Here is a 14,289-nt window from a genome sequence, read left to right on the forward strand (position 1 = left end):
CGCGCCTTTTGTACGAGGCCGAATACCTGGCGCCCCCCGACATGCGCGTGCCTGGTTTGTGGAGACTGAGCGCCGGCGGCGTCCCGGTGCCATCGGTGCCCGAAGGGGCGGCACGGTGGGTGGAGATCACCCGCATCCGCTCCTCGTTGACAGAGGAGCAGCGGAACGAGCCGAGGTACGCGCCCGATAGCGAAACCTGTGGACGATGTACTTCCAGCGCCGCCGCGAGGAGCATATCGCCTCCGTCAACGGCATCATTCCCCGCGGCCGCCTCAACTCCGAAGGACGGCACGAGTGGTGGGGCGTCCCCGGCCGCACACTCGACGCCGTCCTCGACCACATCGAGACCGGCAATGTGCCGCAGCCGGAGTACTCGACGCGGCCCTCCTTCTCTCGCCGCCGCGGCAGTTCCTGGAGGCCGCTGCGAATGGAGCCGGGGTCGTCCTCGTCGTCGGGCTCTGGCTCGCCGGCCCTCCGCCCGGTCAAGCCCGAGCCGAAGGAGACACCGCTCGGGCGTCGCGCTCGCAGCGGCGCCCTTGTCATCAATGAGCCCTCGCCTGTGAGGGCACGCTGGCATGGTGGCCCCCGATGACGAGTCCGCCCTCAAATGGGCGAGGGAGGACTACGTCCGCGAGCAGGTGCGCCGCCAGCGTCGGGCGTACCTGGAGACCCAGGCCCGTAGCCGTGCCGAGGATCGTCGCCGCATCGTCAAGGAGGGCGGCGTTATCATCATCGACAGCGACGACGAGGGCGAGGCCGGGCCGTCAATTGCTGTTGGCGACCCCGGCGAGGGATGCAGCAGGGACGCCGCAGGGGAGGCGCGCGGCGGCGACGACGACGACGACGACTACACCCGCTTCTATAGGCTTCTCGGCATGTAGGCGGCGGCGGCGAAGGTGGCGGCGGCGGCGACGGTGGCGGCAGCGGCTAGGCTTTTTAGTTCGTTTTTAAGTTAGTTCATGCATGTTTTTAAGTTTTTGTATAAATTTCGTCGAAAATTGGCCGAGTTCATGCAAAAGTCGCTGAGTTTGCAAAAATTTGAAACGAACTTCGCCGAACCCGTGGCAATCGTGGGCGCGTGACAGGGAGCGAACCGAACCCCAGGGGGCGATCTAGCGCCGGCTCGCCCCCAGGCCGCTCTTTTTCGGTGCCTGGGGGGCCGAACGGCTGGAGATACTCTTAGAGCATCTCCAACAGGCGCCCAAAAAGAGCTCCGCGCATTAAAATTTTGTTTTTTGGGCGCCGCACTGCTCCAGCAGATGCTGTAGCGCTAAAAGTTTTTGGGCGCGCGCTGGAAAACATTATCGCGCGCACCATATTTTGGGCTCCGGATTGCGCGCGCTTCACAATTTGCACTGTGTGCTTTTTGTACGCGCGTTTTTGGGCGTCTGTAAAAGCGATGTTCGTCCCGGCGCACTAAAAATGCTAAAGTGGCGCGCTATAACTTTTATTGGGCGCCAAATTTTTGTGCGGTCGTTGGAGATGCTCTTAGTTATCAGGGTACTGGTACTACCAAACAGTGAGAACACGATAACATCATTGAAGGTAAGAAAAAAAGTTGTACTAGTACATCCAATCCAATCCAATCACTTACGAATGAACTATTAAACACATTCAGCTGCGCATCCGGGGCGTGCTCTCGTGCAGTCCACGTCGGATTAGCTAGAGACAAAAAAGATCGGCGGTTTGACCTTTGCTGCCCCAACACGTTGTTTGCTTCGTCCAAAAGAAAACAAGAGAGGAAGAGGAAATCGCCCCCACCCGTTCTCCCTCGGCGCATGCTAGGGTTGCTGCCGCCACTGCCTCGCCCCATCGGCCCATGGCCAGGTCCTCTGACGCCGGCCACCGGAGAAGGAAGCAAACTCGACATCCAATCGTCCAGACCTTTTCTCGACCCAAGCAAGTCGCCTCCTTTCTTCCCCTTCCCTCATCCCCCGACCCCTCTCTGCCGCCTCGTGTCCTACCCCTTTCTCTTCTCAATCTGAATCCATGGAGATAGTCGGCAGGGAGGACGAGTATGTGTTGGAGGGCGCTGCCGGCGGCGCCAAAAGTAGCTCAACAAGAACCACCGTCACGCGGAGGCAAGACACTATCGACACGGATCCGCTTCGTCTGCGCCGGCAAGGGCCAGCCATTCTAGATCCGACCAGGTACGATGCATCCTACCTTTTCCAACTGCCGAATACTTCTCTAAATCATGGTGGGCACTGCCCATGGAGGTTCATATGAATCAATTTACTTTGAGCAGTGCAGTGTCACAATAGCAACTCTCCCTTTATTCCTGGCATGTTTTATAATCTGCATATTTTGTTGTAATGGCTGCAGTAAGGAGTAAGGCAGTAACAGTGTTGAATCACTCAATATATGCTACCATAGGGCATGTATTAGACTGTTAGTTGATGCAGGGGAGTTGCAGCAATAACAGGTGTTCACTTAGATTCAAAACTCTGAATTTTACTGATTCCTGTCTTAGCCCTCTAATCCCTTGATAGATTTGTTCCTAGCCACCTGAACTTTTTCTGGCGAGTTTACTGATTTGTACATCAATTTCGAGCTTTCTTGGGAATGTTTAGAAGTTTCAAAATCAGCCTGGGTCACCTGCACCAGTAAAAACGCAACAAATATAACATTATGCAGTGAGTTGTTGCTTTTTGAGCAGAATATCAAACTATCAGCTTAAGTTAGCGAGAACAATATATCAGGCGTTCAAGAGCCTCATTCACAAGGTATAGCCGAATACCAATCGGTGACAAGCAGATGTCAAGACGCAAGATTAAATGGTGGATATAAAAGTAGTTTCAACAGACTGTGCAGAGAGTTCACTTTGCAGATGGTAAACTGTAGATATCCTGCTTCATCCCCCCTCCGTAAATTAGAGGGAAGGTTTTTGACAAAGTAGCTCTAGCTTTGATCTACAAGACCAGGATCCATGCCACGCCAAACGCACAAGGCTGAATAGATTACACCACAACTATGCAAAGCTGTCTTATATTCAACCTGGTATGACGATGCATGATGTATTTTGATCAGAAACTCATAGACCATGTAGCATGCTTGGCTCTAGGTATGGATTATCCTTTATTTGAAACTCATGATGCCGGAAATCCACAAAAAATAATCAGTTTTTGGATGGAGAGCGATACTACAGGAAGACATCGTTCTAATTAACTTAATTGTATATGAAGCTTTGAGAAATTTACAATGAACAGAAAGCCTTTACGACGTTGTAGAATCATTATAAGAATTCTACAATGGTATAAGACAGTTTAGCAGCTGAAGCAGAGGTTCAAGTAGACCTAGATTCTGACGAATGCAATGTCACAAACAGAACCTAAATTACTAATCATATGCCATGCCATGTTTCAACCAAATTGAACGTAATCATATTACCATAATAGAGTTTTGGGCTCACAGAAGAAATAAAAGAAATCATGATGACACATGGTAGGAATCTGCACACCTTCCTTTGGATCTCCTCTTTCTTGTCATTGATGGATAGTGGCTTTTGCTCGCAGGGCCAGTTGCTGCTTGTTATAAACCAGAGCACTGATGTCCGCTTCCAGCTGCTGGGCCATGGGCTCCTCCATCTGCTCCGCAAGCTCATGATCCGCGATTTCCTTCTGAAGTTGCGTGAGAGAAACAGAAATGCAACATTCACAATGCAGTGATTGTTCCCCGTTCTAGAAAATATTGCAAGGAATTTTTGCTACGTATGAACCAAGAAATGCGGCATTTAGATATGTGAGCAACCATCTATAAAGTACTGTGTGTACGGAACTATTAATGAAATTATCATCTTCTAACCTCCCTATTTTGCAGATTTTGTATGCTCCCCACCCGGGTTGAACGGCTGCATCCACCTGTTGTTATGGTAGTGGAACCCCTCCAATTATATCAAGAAATATAGTTCTTCGTTTATCTGATAGGGATCCTAATTGTAGCACCCTAGCCTGGACTTCTCAAGGGTGAACATACTGATGGATGGAAACCAACCTAATGATTGATGGTGTTATCATCAGGAGGCAGTGGACTAGCGGTGGCGTGATTCAAAAGTAAGTTCAGATAGCCTCGGATACTGGATTCTTCTTTTGAATCTAAAATATCAGTCTGTGTTGTATACAATCTATTGGATTAGAAATAGTTAACTATCACATGATTTTGATTCCACACTGTATAATGGACATAACAATATTAGGTACTTAGGTTGGTCAATATAACTCATTCTGGCATTTTATTGACTATAACCATTAATTATGATTCATTTCGATCCTGTTTATACGAAACTTATGTTGTACTTAGATTAGGTAGCCATCTGTTGTTCTCATGTCATGTAACATACTAACTGTGCTTCTGTTCTTTTACATAGCTATTGCTGATTCTGCATTTGAGGATTTCATGAAGCCAAGCGATCCTCTTGTGCTCTGAGGAGCTCTGATGTATACAGGCATCTGGTATGATCGCATGCCTTAATTCATACATAGGAGTTAGTATTGTAACTATTAAGTAGCTCAATAATCTGTTGCCAATAAAATAAGTTGGTATATACCCATGAAGAAGTACTGAATCTCTTAAAGCATAAAGCCATAAAAATCAGCATGCACTAAGGCCCAAGCACAAAGTAAAAATGTTCTAATTTCAAAAGATTAATTTAGTTTTGGTAGGGGTGCGTAGGTATAAACAATGAACCATCTTTTCCAAAAAAATAAACCCTGGACCATTCTGCATCCAGTATATTGACATATTAGTTGCTCTCTTGTTTCTGAACATTTTTGAACCAGCTGAGAAGTACTCAAAATCTTAAAGCATAAAGTCATGAACATCCTAGGCACAGAATAATCATGCAGTGAAGATACTTTATTACAAACCATGTATGATATGACATCAACACCAAATCCTTGAAGCAGCCATCCCATGTAGAGAAGTGATGAGTCATGTGGATTAAACATCGATTAGCAAGCATGAAGCTCGTATCGTCGCGAGAAGAGAAATGGCAGAAAATAAGCTTGGGAAACATGTGGGTGCATCATGCCATACATTCGTGAAGGAGATGGCGAGCCAACCGATGATGTTCTGAATCGCCACCATCGTTAACGACTGAAAATTCAGTAGGCATGTCCATAGTATAAAAGATTAAAACTTTGGTGTAGTCAAGAATTAATTTGTTGCAACTTGCAAGCATATGACATGAACAAAATAATGAACCTTTTAAGAAAAAGTCTTCACCTACACATTGTCTGCAACACCAATTTCTCTTCTCTGATTATCGTATCAAATGCCACACGCAACTAATTAAATAACTCATGAGATTTGAGACTAATACAAGCTCAACTCTTAATTTTCATTCGGAGGGAGGGAGGGGTCAAGATTTTCTCACCCCTTTCTGGCCAATGTGCTCGGCCATCTGGCCGCTGGCGATGGCCCTGACCATGGCGCTGACTTGGATAGCGAGCCGAACGCCAAGAACTGACGTGTAGGCACGAAGTTACTCAACATCTTTAGTCCAAGAAGAAGTCGAAACAGAGCAAGCATAGAGGCTCCAGGCACTACCTTCTCATAGTTTTCATTTTTTTTACTTATGTTTTCAATTTTTTTATAAATTACTTTCAGTTCAATCTGCTTCTCATGATTTCCGCAATCTTCAAATTCAACTTGTGTTAGAGGCTTCAGTTCTTACAACATATGATACTCGCTTGATCATCATGTACATTGTATAAACATAAAGTGATGCACTGAATGCACTATGCTCTTGTCCATTGTTATTGTGTTTATTTCCTATCAGTTAAGATAAATATATAACTCTCAAAGTTTTAACTATGGGTGTTGGAGGAGATAGATCGGGCAGAACTACAACCTGAGGTTGTGCAGGTTTACGGATACGTCTTGCCAAGGTTATATTATTTTAGGTTTTGGCGAATAAAAAAATATATAAACTAGGTAAATAAAGCTCAGTTCACCACTCAAATAATTATGAATACCAATGCAGTAAAGGTATGATGTACGCTTTCAAATAACATTTTATAATTCTGTTGTAACATCACTGAAAACTATTGAATTGTGTTCTCTAATTAATTATAGTTAGCTTTGTTTCAGATTGGGTGTTAATAGAAAACATATCCATGCATTGATGGATTCATTTGAAGGGAAACTGCTGAAAATGAAAGGCGACATATTCGATGGTTTTTCCTCTCATTATTCACAATCTGAACTAGGTTCGGAAGACAAAATCTGGAGCCTTACTTTGAATGTCCAAGGAGGTGGAAGCACCAACAATGCCCTCAACAGAGCTGCTCGATCAATTGGATCTGAATCCAAGGATGACATCCAACAAAAGGTACCCAACTTCCTTTATTGCTTTAACCATACTAGAGTAGTTGTATATGGTGCACTTGGCAGGGATATTATCAAGGAATTCCAAGATGATGGCTGCATTTTGCACTGAAATTGGGAGGTGAGGTTCAAAAAGATACAGCGGATACCGACGGCGGCGGCGGCGGCGAAGACTAGCCCGGGATCTGGGACAGTGGATGCATTGAGCACGAGGTGAAGGTAAGCCACTCCATCCACGGTCACTATTTTGTTCATTCCTTTTTTGGAGATGATTTCAGTACTCTATCAATGTGATGTTAGAGCCAAGATGCATGTGTCACTTGTTTCATCAAGTGTCTAATGAACTTTAAATTTTGTTCATGATGATCTCAAATCCCTGGTTTCTCCTGGCTACTTGCTGCTTAATATGCCTATTATGCAATAACACTGCATACTATAATAAGTAAAATGGAAGGGGTGCCTCCCACCTGGCACCGCCTAGCTTCCTCTCAGGCGGCGCCACCGGGTGGCGCCCCAACCACTAGTTCTACTGCTAGCTGGACGATATCCTCTATAACATATCCTCCATACCCCCTCCGTCCCGCCCTGCCTCTGGAATTCAGCTTATCTTGGAGATCTCCTGCAGGTAAGTTCAAAGATCAAAGTGTAGGCATAAACTTGCCTAATTTCAACCGCCAAATTAGCCTTTCTGTTTTTGCCTCAATTTGTGCTCGGAGTCACGGCTAGAAGCCTAGAATCCTACGATACCGGCAGACAGAGTTGATCTTTTATGTGTGCTGCTTCCTGAGTTTCTTGGAGGACTTCCCTTAGAGCTTTTGCAACAAGTAGTTATCATGCTCTTTGCAGCCAAACTTGCTCTGTTATGCTAATTTGTTGTTTATTTTTGTTTTGTTTTCTATGTTAAAGCTCTTGTAAGCTGGATGCGGGTTTCTTTTGTGGAGATATGAGATAAGCGAGACACCACGTGCTTTCATTTTCTTTCACTAGGTTTTCTGGAATTCTTCATCTTTTGGCTCTTCTGGCTCTGTTTCTCGACCTGTATGCACACTACAGGCAGTGGCGGCGCTGGGAGTCTTTCTGGGAATTCCATGGAATACCCAAGAATTAGGCCCAAAAGAAATTGACTACATATGTTTATCTGTTCTGGAGGCTGGAGCCCACGAACTAAGGGCATGCAAAATAGTTGATAAGATAGTCTTATCTTAAGTTTTGCATGTAAATTAGAGATGACAAAAAAACATGTCTACAATGGGTCATCTTTTAGCCTTATCTTTAATAATTGGTTGTTCCTAAAAACATGGTAAGACAAATTGTGCTAAGAGATCATCTCTTGTCTTTTCTTAAATAAGATAAGACAAGCCTTCTCTTATGATTTCTCTCTCCTCCACCTCATCATTTATCCTACGTGACACTCTTAAGATAGAATCATTGTACATGCCCTAAAGCCTATCCTGGTTGTTAGGCGGGCGAGAGCCACTGCAGCAGGTCGCATCTCGTCTCCGAGACTCCCACTCTCCCTCACTCGATTCACACATCCCAAATCCCCAACCTAGCTGACGGCGGCGGCAAGCGATTCCAGGTCCGGCGGGCGACGGCCGGCCCTCTCCCTCCCCTCCGCCTACGGCCCTCTCGGCCTCTCCTCGGCCAGTCTGCCTCCGGCCTCCCCCCTGCAGGCGCCCTCCAAGGCTGACGGCTCCACCTCCGACAGTCTAGCCTCCGTCACCGTCGGGCTCGACCTCCGGCAGTCCTGCATCCATTCAGTACGCAAACTGCATACAGCCATCCCCATCCATCTTGAAGCTAATCTGCTAGATGCTAGTGTAGATGCTTAATCTTTTAAGTGAACAAATCCCAATCTGCTAGGCGCTAGCTAGATGGTAGATGCATGCTACTGCCACTGATTTTTATTTTAGTGTTCTTGTAATGTAGATGAAAAACAAGGGTGTTAACTTATTTGCAATGTGGTAAAAGGCTTCAAAGGAAAATTAAAAAAACTTGTGCATCCACACCAAGTGCTCCTTCTGTTGAGCTTAGATATATTGCCACAATGATATTTTTGTACCATTATTACTTATATCTGGTTATGGTTGTTTGAACTTATGAAGCTGTTGATGCTGCTCTGATCTTCTGCAGTGAGAGTTGTGTCGTTTAGCATCCTTAGGTTATGTCTAGATTTCCTGGGATGTAGGCTTCCTTTTTTTGTTCCTAGTTGTTGTGCCAAGGCACCGTTTTGTGTTGTTTCTCTACTATTAACGGTATCAAACTCCATTTTCTCAATGAAAACGGGGGCCATGTGGCCCCTTTGTTCAAACTTTAAAAAAAATCTAGTATACATTTACATTGCATTGCAAAAAAAATACAATGAATACCCAGCACCAAATTCCTGGCACCGCCACTGACTACAGGTGTGTTGGATCTTCCATGCCCAGCCTACAAAAGATTTCTAGCTAGCACAAGCTACAGCCCTCATTGGCTAGGTTATTTATTTGATCCGTTTTTTCTGCAGGGGGTTTATTTGATTCATTTACCTAGTACAGTAGGTAAATACGAGGAAAAAGTGGTGGTAAATACCCATTCATGCGGGGGATTTTTGTTATCCGGTGATTTCGGAAGCGAGCACAAAGGAGCGCAGCAACGAGCTCGAGCCGAGGATGGCACGGCTGGCCGTGGCTTCACCAACGAGGCCTCTCGAGGACTTCGTCGGAAGCTGCGATGCAATCACGTAAACAGAGGAGAGGACAAGGGTTCATAGGTTCGGGTTGCGGGCGTTTTTGTTTGAACTATCACTCAGATTAGATGACGATGAGCTCGGGACGTCGTCGCCGGCAAGCCCTCGTAAGTCATAAGGACCTCTGTTGAGGCAGGTGTGGTTCCGTCGATGAGCGCTCGGCTGGACCTCTCCAGAGGTGGGAACGACGTGGCTCAACGCGGCGTCTTAGCCCGAGGGGGAGTGAGGATCTTGGCTGGTTGATTTGGGGAGCTTTGGTTTTGGGTTTGTGCTAGTGGTGGAAGAAACTGAGTTGTTAGATTGAAAATTCAAATCCAAGTTTCAAAAATCAGCGGAGCGGAAAAAAAGCACTTGACACATAGGTGCTCCCTATATTTATTTTTATCTTCGGCCATCAACAAGGCTAATATCATAACAGCATTCTTCAAAAAATAAATAAAAATGAAAGTGTTTACTTGTTAGGTATTTGGCTTTTTTTTTGTGTCAGTAACATTTTATCAGGTTCATCAGGTCATCTAATGTATCATCACTGTTCATCTTATTCCTCACTCACGCTTCCTGCCTAGCTCGCCCTAACCGCTGGCCTCCAGCACGTGCGGCTGGCGTCAAGATGGCAACGGGGATGAAACTCATCGGGTTTTGCCTTCCCAAACCCATCCCCACGAGAAAATCCTAAACCCGTCCCCGTCCCCGTCATCGTGCGCGGGGCTAGTTTTTCGCCCGTCCCCTAAACCCACGGGGAACCTGAGGGGAAATCGACATATATAAGGAAACATAGAACCAACAAAGAATAATATTTCGAGAACAAAACGATACCACATTTCAGCAACATAGATAATCAGATTTCAGCAACAAACAGGAGCATATTTCAGCCATACATGGTTAAACAAGATGTCCAATTACATAAGTTCTAAAATATAATTCTTGGTTCACAAATAAAAAGCACAAATGAGACGAAATAGTCCAATACATTAGTTTTGAAATAGAATTCATAGTTCACAAATCACTTTAAAGTAGAAATCATCATAGCATCTTTCACATCTCCAAGACTCCAAAAGACTATCTTCAAAGCTTCCAAAGCCAAATCAAAGTGCCAAGTCCTAGAGAAGATCAAAATACGCTCAAGCTTGGTGAAAAAATGTATTTTGCCGGGTTTGCCGGGTTTCAGGTTCGGGGACTACCGAAATGGGTGCAAACCCATGAAACGTGTCGGGTTGTATAATGTGCCCAACAACAGCCCCGCGGGGATGAAAAGACGCCCATCCCCGTCCCCTAATAGGGTAAAAACCCACGGGGACGCGAGTTTCGGGGGCCCATTGCCATCTTGAGGCTGGCGGGTGCTACCGAGCACCGCCTAGCTTCCCCGCCCTTTCCTCAACCTCACCCGATCACCCCTACCGTCATTGCTAGTCATCACCCCGGCCATCCCCTCTTAACCCTTCGAACTGTAGGAACCCCGATGACCCTTCACTCCGCCAACCCTTGGTGAAGCTTTTTCCTCGCCTCCACCAGGGGCGCTGCCACTCACAAGCGTCATTTTCGGCTCTACCGAGGTCTTGGCTTGGCCTCGGCGTGGTAGACATGACACACGAGGAACGGCACACTCGTCACTGCCGCACACGCTTTGCCGCCATCTTTGGCCTCATGCAAAGCAAAAATTGACCAACGCAAGAAAAAAAATCAGGCACATGAGATTTACAAAACCGAAATATAATAACAACGTCACACCTTTTTCCGTTAGATCGGGTCCTTTTCTCTATCCAAACTATACAGTTCCGCGCACACATTTGTGTACTTGTCCAGGCGTGATGCCTTTGACCAAGAAACTCTGAATCCCCAAATACCAATCCAACTCCAAACGGTGGGGCTTCTGAAATCCACGAGCTCGCCGCCGTCGGGGCTGCCGGCGACGTCCCCAGATCCACGCCCAACTCCCTCACCAGCCGCCTCCACAAGCCGCTGCCTGTAGCCAACCGCAGCTCCGCCAACCGTCGCCGTCGCCTGGGCAGGCGGCGGGGAAGGAGGAAGATACCGTCCGACAAGGGTTTCCTCCCCTGGAACCGTCGCCGTGGCCTGGATGCGGCGTTTCTGACGCTCTGCAAAGAATTTGTATTTATGCTAAATGTATTTATTTTTCTCAACTCATATTTCCCCCCTTAACTTGTGAAATGTGTTGTCCATGTTATCAGAGAGGTGAAACGCCCAAGCTAGTCAATCCTAGCAGGAAATATAGGATGCAATAGAGAGCAATTTCAAACACACAAGCGCAACCACAAGGGAGTTTACACTCGAATTCTTGGAACAAATTACCGATAGGTTTTCTGAGGATCACATCATTGGTCGTGGTGGGTATGGAGTAGTTTACAAGGTATACCCATATGATTATTACTTGGATCTTTTAATTTCGTATGATACTACTGTACATAACAGCATGACACCATCTAATTTCTTAACAGGGAGTATTGGAAAATGGGGAAGAGATTGCTCTCAAAAAGCTTCATCAGGCTGGTCATAGAGGAAGTAACTTAGAGAGTAACATAGATGCCACATAAGCAAAAAAGATGATGTGGCAAGTAATTAATGAGGAGAAAGGCTAAGGCTGGTCATAGTGGGGAGTAACTTAGGCTGGTTGTAATGGGGAGTATCATATACTAGTATCATGCATATGATACTAGTGTATGATACTACTTCTCTAATGCATAGTATCATATATTAGTATCATGTAGTACTCTATTTATTGCCATGCATGATACAAAGTAGCATAACATTTATTATGATACGGTACCATGATATGATACTCCACCCTCTCTTTCTTCATTTAATGCTATGACACATCATCAAAATTGCCTAGTTGGCATGCATGATACTACCTATGATACTACCATTACGACCAGCCTTATACTAGTGTCATGCATATGACACTAGTCTAAGTTATTACCTCTATAGTGCAAAGTACCTTAGTAGTAGTATCATAAATTGTTTCATTTATTGCCTTATAGACTCATTTTACCTCGGGAAACGCTATATTACGGTAACATATTATGTTACTCCAAACACCTCTCTCCTCATTAAATACTTGCCACATAAGCAAAATTGTCTTGGGGTGTGTTAAGTTACTACCTAAGTTACCCCCACTATGACTAGCCTAATAGAGTAACATAATATGTTACTATCACATAGCGCTTTCCAATGCAAAATGGCTCTACAAAGCAATAAATGAGGACATCTATGTTATCACACCTATGACACCACCCACTATGAAGGTAGTAACATAGACTAGTAACATATGTATGTTACTAGTTTAAGTTACTCCTCACTATGACCAGTCTCACATGCCGGGACTTGACGACACGCAGTTTAGGAATGAGTTTAATAATCTTATGAGGGCCCAACATCCAAATATTATCTGGTTGGTTGGTTGGCTATTGCTATAATCTAGGACATCAACGCATTAAATATGATGGTTAATATATTTTTGCCCTTGTGGAAGAAAGAGTTCTCTGCTTTGAATATTTGCATGGCGGAAGCCTTGACAAGCATATCTCTGGTATGACTCTGCTCTGCGGATCATGCCATGATTTTACTTTGCTTCCAAAAATAATTGATCCCTAACCTTCTAGAAATCACTATATTTATGTCTAACAGCATGTTTACTCCTACAGACGAATCCTGTGGATTCGATTGGCAGACACGTTTCAAAATTATTAAGAGAGTTTGTGAGGGTTTAAATTACCTTCATAATGGATCCAGAGGTCCTATTTACCATCTTGACTTGAAACCTGCAAACATATTATTAGACCAGAACATGGTCCCCAAAATTGGAGATTTTGGTTTGTCAAGACTCTTCCCTTCAGTACAAACATATATCACGATTAAAATTATAGGAACACCGTAAGTTGATACCTCATGTTAAATTATCAACTTTTAAAAAATACATTATAGAAATAATTATATTATATATGTACCATGCAGCGGATACATGCCACCAGAATATATCGAGAGATATGAAATCACATCGAAGTATGACGTATTCAGTTTGGGTGTTGTAATCATGCGGATAATGGCAGGAGATGAGGGCTACTCCAAATGTGCGCATATGTCTTCGCAAGAATTTATTGAGCATGTATGGAAGATATTTTGTATTATGAACACAAATCCTTTTTCACAAATTTTATCATGTTGTGCCTTGCTTTCGGTGCCACCTTTCACCATTGTTTCAACTTTCCAGGTACATGAAAACTGGGGGAAACAACTGCGGGAAACAATGTCGTCATATATATCAGAGCAGCTTAGCACATGTCTTGAAATAGCGCTGAGGTGTGTGGAGGTCGATCATGAGAAACGACCTACTATAGCAGAGATTGTTGATGAACTGAACAAGGTTGATACTGCAGAAAGTTCAACTAAAGACAAGGTATATATGTTTAGATCGGTTGTTGGCCAGGATTTACATGGCATGACCAAACTACATCATTTTTCATGTCTATCCTCTAATTAACCACTAACTTCCATCTCATATCATAAACGTCAACTCTTTTAACTTAATTATCCTATTCCTCTTTACCTACTATTTACCGTTCAACCACTATAGCTAGTCTTTTCGTATATTTTGGGAGAAATAAGTAGAAAAAGTTTGAGAATTACTCCATCTGTTTCTGTTTGTAAATAGATTGTAGCTAGACATGGATAGAATATCCAACATTAAATTGTGACCATTACTTTTCCCGTGAATATGTTAGTCAAGAAAATATATGATTATTAAATTAGTAAAGTATTTTTGATGACAAATCTAGTGATGTTATTTTCACAATTTCACTAGACCAATTTTCTAGACATATATGTATATAGAGTATATGAGTCAAAGGTAAAATTGTGAACATATGCTTGCTTGGAAATTATCTACTTATGAACATATATAGTAACAAAGTACTAGAGATTAAGAGAAGGTTCGTAGCTGTCAACATATTTTTTTGGAGAAACAAAATGACAAAGCAACTCCCAGCAATTCATATTAATTTTGAACTTTATAGAGTGCAATGTTTACATTAGATTTGTTAGTCACAACAACTTTATTTCCAGGATGAAAAAATCATCGGTTGTTATCGATGGATTAATATATAATTGCAAAAAGCCTCTGTTTTCTAGTAGACAAATGTCAAAATTATTCTAAGAAAGTAAAACAGAATAGGGCACCAATTGTTTCATGCATGTTCCAACCAACCACTAATCTATGG

The 14,289-nt window shown here is 44.1% G+C and overlaps 1 pseudogene; it reads left to right on the forward strand.

Annotated features, from left to right (window-relative positions):
* Positions 1 to 575: 575 nt before the first annotated feature.
* On the forward strand, positions 576 to 13,622 carry LOC125516409 (annotated as a pseudogene).
* The last annotated feature ends 667 nt before the right edge of the window (positions 13,623 to 14,289 follow it).

The sequence above is a fragment of the Triticum urartu genome, chromosome 6, assembly GCF_003073215.2.
Source record: "Triticum urartu cultivar G1812 chromosome 6, Tu2.1, whole genome shotgun sequence".
Lineage (NCBI taxonomy): Eukaryota > Viridiplantae > Streptophyta > Magnoliopsida > Poales > Poaceae > Triticum > Triticum urartu.